This window comes from Salvelinus alpinus, chromosome 20 (genome assembly GCF_045679555.1).
Source record: "Salvelinus alpinus chromosome 20, SLU_Salpinus.1, whole genome shotgun sequence".
NCBI classification, from domain to species: Eukaryota; Metazoa; Chordata; class Actinopteri; order Salmoniformes; family Salmonidae; genus Salvelinus; species Salvelinus alpinus.
Window position 1 is genome coordinate 37559363 of NC_092105.1, and position 6399 is coordinate 37565761.

The window sequence follows — 6399 nt, forward strand, 5'->3', positions numbered from 1 at the left end:
ACGGAGGAAGGCCAGTAATAAAGTCCAACGAGATATGGGACCAGGGTCGGTGGGGAATAGATAGAGGGTGAAGGAGTCCTTGAGGGCGGAGGTGAGAAGATTTGCCCTGGCAGCACACGGAACAGGCCTTGACGAAAGTGGCAACGTCTTCTTTTATGGTGGGCCACCAGAACTTACGCTGGATGAACTCCAAGGTGCGACCTACGCCCGGGTGACAGGTGAGGCGAGAGGAGTGCCCCCACAGAAGGACTTGGGACCTTGCTGCCTTGGGAACAAACAACCGATTAGCAGGACCTCCTCCAGGGCCCGGTTCGATGGCTTGAGCTTGTTTCACGGAATCCTCCACTTGCCACGAGATCGGAGCCACGATCTTAGCGGCCGGATGTCAGTATCTTCTCGAATGGCAGGAGAGTAGATTCGTGACAAGGTGTCCGGTTTGAGATTCTTCGACCCGGGTCTATAGGTGAGGATAAACTGAAATCGGCTGAAGAAAAGAGACCATCGAGCTTGTCTGGAGTTCAACCGCTTCGCCTGCTGGATATACTCCAGATTTTTGTGGTCCGTAAGCACTTGAAACGGTTGAGAAGCCCCCTCGAGCCAGTGTCTCCATTCCTTCAATGCCATCTTAACCGCTAGGAGTTCACGATCCCCCACATCGTAATTCCTCTCGGCCGGGGTAAGCCGGTGAGAGAAGAAGGCGCAAGGATGAAGCTTCTTGTCTTCACCCCTCTGAGACAGGACAGCTCCAACCCCAACCTCTGATGCGTCTACCTCCACCACAAAAGGTTCATCCGCCGTTGGTAGTGTCAGGATGGGAGCAGAGAGGATGCGCTGCTTGAGTCCTTGGAAGGCCGTCTCAGCTTCTCTTCCCCACAGAAACCTTGTGTTGCCACCCTTGGTTACAGCTGAGAGAGGGGCTGCCACCGAGCTGAAGTTCTTGATGAACTTGCGGTAAAAGTTGGTGAAGCCCAGGAAACGCTGAACTTCCTTAACGGACTTGGGGGTGGGCCAATCCGCTACCGCCCCTACCTTCTTGGGATCCATCTGGACTCGACCGGGTTCCACTATAAATCCCAGGAATTGTACTCGAGAGGAATGGAATTCACACTTTTCCGGCTTAACGTACAAATGGCTGTCTAGGAGGCGTTTGAGTACTTGTCTGACATGCTTAGTGTGTTCTTGAAGGGAGCTCGAAAAGATGAGGATGTCATCCAAGTAAACAAACACGAAGGTGTTAAGCATATCCCTAAGCACATCGTTTATGAGCGCTTGGAACACAGCCGGGGCGTTGGTCAGGCCGAAGGGCATCACCGAGTATTCGTAGTGACCAGTAGGCGTGTTGAAAGCGGTCTTCCACTCGTCCCCGGGTTTGATCCGCACAAGATGGTATGCGTTCCGCAGGTCAAGCTTAGTGAAGACAACTGCTTCCTGGAGCAGCTCAAAGGCTGTGGCCATAAGGGGTAGCGGGTAGCGGTTACGGACGGTTATGGCATTGAGTCCCCGGTAGTCAATGCAAGGTCGTAATCCACCGTCTTTCTTGGCCACAAAGAAAAACCCTGCTCCCGCCGGCGAGGTAGATGGACGCATGAGGCCTGCTGCCAGAGCGTCCTTGATGTAGGTATCCATAGCAGCTCGTTCGGGAGGAGAAAGGGAAAAGATCCGACCCCTGGGAGGGCAGGTCCCCGGAAACAGGTCGATGGTGCAATCGTAAGGTCTATGGGGTGGTAGTTTGGTGGCCCTCTGTTTGCTAAATACCAGTTTGAGGTCATGGTAACACTCGGGAACTCGGGACAGGTCAATGGATTCTAGAGACTCGGAAGGGGAACTCTGGGAACTCGGGAAGATACAAGTGGCTTGGCACGTAGGACCCCACTGCTTGATAGTGCCCACAGACCAGTCGATGTGAGGGTTATGGCTGTGAAGCCAGGGATAACCAAGGACGAGAGGGAACTCGGAACAGGAGATCAGATGAAAGTTCATCACTTCCTGGTGTTGGGAAACTGAAAGTCGCAAGGGGGTAGTGGCACGAGTGACAAGTCCAGATCCCAAAGGGCTTCTATCCAACGTAGTAACCCTTATGGGGTCACTTAGAGGTTCAGAAGGAACGCCATTCTCCTTCGCCCAGACCCCATCCATGAAGTTACCTGCGGCTCCAGAGTCTACCAAGGCTTGAAGAGAAAACTCGTGGTCGTCCCAGGAAAGGGTAACTGGAATGAGCAGGCGGGAGTTGGATGGATGGGAGGAGGTTATGTTTCCCGTTACAGTCCTCCCAGGCCTGCACGGGAGAGTGCGTTTCCCTGGAGCCCGGGACACGTGGAGCGGAAATGGCCCGGTTTGCCGCAATATAGACAGCATCGCTCCCTCATCTGGCGGTCTCTCTCAGCCTGGGAGATGCGTCCAACCTGCATGGGTTCTGGTGGAGCCAGCGAGGATAAAGGTGGAGACTCGGAGCTGGAACCGATAGGAGCTAGGGTGAGCGGTCTACGGTTGAGTTCTCTCTCTCTCAGACGCTGGTCTATGCGTGAAGCCAACTTGATAAGGGACTCGAGGTTGTCCGGTGGTTCCCGAGTGGCCAGTTCATCTTGGATGGTGTCAGAAAGACCCTTCAAAAAACACACTGTGAGCGCCTCGTCGTTCCAGCCACTTGCTGCTGCCACAGTGCGGAACTGGATGGCATAGTCCGTCACGCTGCGCCGACCTTGGCGGAGAGTCAGGAGCTGTTTGGCTGAGTCAGGGCCGTTGGTAGAACCTTGAAACACTCGCTTGAATTCTTCAGCAAAGGTAGAGTAGCTGGCACAGCAGGGACTTTGGGCATCCCACACAGCAGTAGCCCAGGCTAGGGCTTTTTCCGACAGCAGGGTGATGATATATGCTATCTTGGACCGGTCGGTGGGAAACGACGATGGTTGCAGCTCAAAGGAGAGAGAACATTGGGTGAAAAACCCCTTACAAACACTCGGATCCCCTGAGAACCGTTGGGGAGGCGGCAGACTAGATTCAGCCAGGGGGTTAACTGCCAGGGGCACTTGAATCGGATGAACTGGAGCAGAAGCGGTTGCCGGGGAAAGTCGATCCGAAATCTGCTTTATGGAAGTCAGCATCTCTGACAGAAGTTGAGAATGTCTAGCCATTAAGGCCTCTTGCTGAACCAGAGCAGCTTCGTGGCGTTGGACAGTCCCCTCGTGGTGGGACAGCATGGAAAAAAAATCCTGGGTACTGGCTGCCTCTGGGTTCATTATAATGGCTCAGTGTTTCTGTCAGGACCCGGTGCGAGAAACAGTCACTAATAATCGTCAGAACCCAGAAGATGAGGCAGACACAGCAGTACTAGAGATGGTGGTTTAAACCTCTTATGGCTCAAAAATCAGCCGTAAGTATAAGCAGTGGAAAGAGGTGGCCATTTCAAACGGCCTCGTACTCAATTCTTGCTCGTACAATATGCATATTATTTATTACCTTTGGATATAAAACACCTTCTAGTTTCTAAAACAGGTTTAATTATTTCTCTAAGTGAAACATAACTCTTTTTACAGCCCATTTTCTGGAAAAAGTGACATTTCCAAGAAGCTATGTCTCTCTTCAAGATACTCTCTATAAAAGGCCTTGGCACTTAGGACTGTACAAACACGTCACACATCTTCCCCTGGTTGTCATGCGGAAGTGAGAGAAAAAAGGACTTGATTATCTCTGTCAGGGACTGAAAGGAACCTCTTTGAGTGATAAGTGCGCACTTTATATTTTTTTCTGGGCGCGAAGTAGGAACTGGACTGCGCTCCTGGAAAACACTCGTTATAGGTGAATATGACCTCCAGCTTCGATTTTCTTTGATACATGTCACAAAATCATCCTAAAGTATGTTTTTTCAATATACTTTAATTATATTATTGAAATTTATTCTGGACTTTAGACGTGATGCGACGCAAGAATTTTGTCAAGACGGAGAGGTTAGCACGGCATGGCCAGTGTGTCATGCTAATTCAACAGGGACATCGTTCGTTCTAGGTCCAAATGAACACGGTTCTGAACAAAGGACCCTTTGGAGAACATTCTGATGGAAAATCAACAAAGATAAGGACCCAATTTGGGATGCTTTTTCATATATCTGTCGAACTGTGCTATCGCTAGCGTTTGACTAGAATCAATGCTGCTGTGTGTTAGCTATTGTAGTAAGCTAATATAACGATATATTGTGTTTTCGCTGTAAAACACTTCAGAAATCGGAAATATTGTCTGTATTCACAAGATCTTTCTCTTTCATTAGCTATCCACCATATATTTTTCTGAAATCTTTTCTGATGTGAAATTAGAAGTAGACGTTGGTGTCTGTTTTCTCTGGCTACTGCCGTGCGATATCTGACTGTAGCTATGATGGTGGCTAAGATGGTAGCAGTAATGTAAAACTGATTTATAGCTAAAATATTCAACTTTTTCGAACAAAACATAGATTTATTGTGTAACATGTTATAGGACTGTCATCTGAGGGAGTTTTTTCTAGGTTATTTAGGTTAGTTCTAGGTTAGTTAGGTTGGCTTTGCATGCTAGCTGCATGCTAGCTGCATGCTACCGGTGCTGTGAAAAATATCTGTCTCTCTTTTTGTATTTGGTGGTGAGCTAACATGAATATATGTGGTGTTTTCGCTGTAAAACATTTAAAGAATCTGAAATATTGTCTGTATTCACAAGATCTTTCTCTTTCATTAGCTATCCACCATATATTTTTCTGAAATCTTTTCTGATGTGAAATTAGAAGTTGACGTTGGTGTCTGTATTTTCTCTGGCTACTCCCGTGCGATTTCTTACTGTAGCTATGATGGTAGCAGTAATGTAAAACTGATTTATAGCTAAAATATGCATTTTTTTTGAACAAAACAGATTTATTGTGTAACATGTTATAGGACTGTCATCTGAGGTAGTTTTTTCTAGGTTATTTAGGTTGGTTTTAGGTTAGTTAGGTTGGCTTGTGCATGCTACTTCATCCTACTTGTGCTGTGAAAAATGTCTGTCCTCTTTTTTATTTGGTGGTGAGCTAACATAAATATATGTGGTGTTTTCTCTGTAAAACATTTAAAAAATCGGACATGTTGGCTGGATTGACAAGATGTTTATCTTTCAAATGCTGTATTGGACTTGTTAATGTGTGAAAGTTAAATATTTTACAAAAATAGATTTTGAATTTCGCGCCCTGCACTTGCAGTGGCTGTTGTCATATTGATCCCGATGTCGGGCTTGCAGCCTGAAGAAGTTAATTAAAGAACAAAATCTTCAGGCAAAGAAACTAAATCCACAATGTCCAAAAATAAAGCCAAGAGGCACAAAACGGAAATCCTCCAAAATACAAAAGAAACTCCACAAAGTGGTAAAAAACAGCAGGGAAAAACAAACCTCAAAAGACTACTCAAATAATACACAAGAACTAAACCAGAGAACCTCTGGAAAATCCAACAAGAGAAATATCTGTATAAAACAAGGCTTGGGCTGGGGCTGGGTGCTAACTACCAAACACTGAGCAAGGAACTGAGGAACACACAGGGTTTAAATACTAACAAGGGAATGACCTACAGGTGCAAACAATAATTAGAGCAAGAAAAACAAAAGGTACAAAAAAGGTGCAATGGGGACATCTAGTGACCAAAACCCGAACAGTCTTGGCCAAAACCTGACACTATATGCACAATGCACACAACATAAGGTGGAAACTGAGCTGCACTTCATAACCTCCTGCCAAATGTATGGCAATATTAGAGACACATATTTCCCTCAGATTACACAGACTCAAAAACAAATCCAATTTTGATAAACCTCAATATCTTTTGGGTGAAATACCACAGTGTGCAATCACAGCAGCAATGTTTGTGACCTGTTGCCACAAGAAAAGAGCAACCAGTGAAGAACAAACACCATTGTAAATACAACCTATATTTATGTTTATTTATTTTCCCTTTCGTACTTTAGCTATTTGCACATCATTACAACACTGTACATAGACATAATATGGCATTTGAAATATCTTTATTCTTTTGTAAGTGTAATTTTATTTTACATTTGTATTGTTTATTATCTATTTCACTTGCTTTAGCAATGTAAACATACATTTCCCATGCAGAGATAGAGATAGAGATAGAAATAGACGCCCATAGCTCATGGGAGAAATAAAGACAGCAGTTCAGGAACAAAAAAAGAGAACAATGAATCTAAGACCGTTTATAAGCATCTGAGTTGTTTGGATTAAGAGTTGTTGACCAATAATACTACTATACAGTTAACCTCCAATCCGATTTCAGACGTACAGGATGCAACCTCTGCTTCTCAGTGGTGAGACAGTGGGTGTTGGACAGATAATACAGAGAAGGTTGAATTCCTGAGAAGACAATAAAACCTTTTGCATAGAGTGTTGATAAA

The 6399-nt window shown here is 45.7% G+C and overlaps 1 long non-coding RNA gene across 1 annotated transcript; it reads left to right on the plus strand.

Annotated features, from left to right (window-relative positions):
- Window positions 1-3364: 3364 nt before the first annotated feature.
- On the plus strand, window positions 3365-5082 carry LOC139546789 (uncharacterized). Its single transcript, XR_011669272.1, has 2 exons — window positions 3365-3795; window positions 3908-5082. It is a non-coding gene; the product is annotated as an uncharacterized lncRNA (long non-coding RNA).
- The last annotated feature ends 1317 nt before the right edge of the window (window positions 5083-6399 follow it).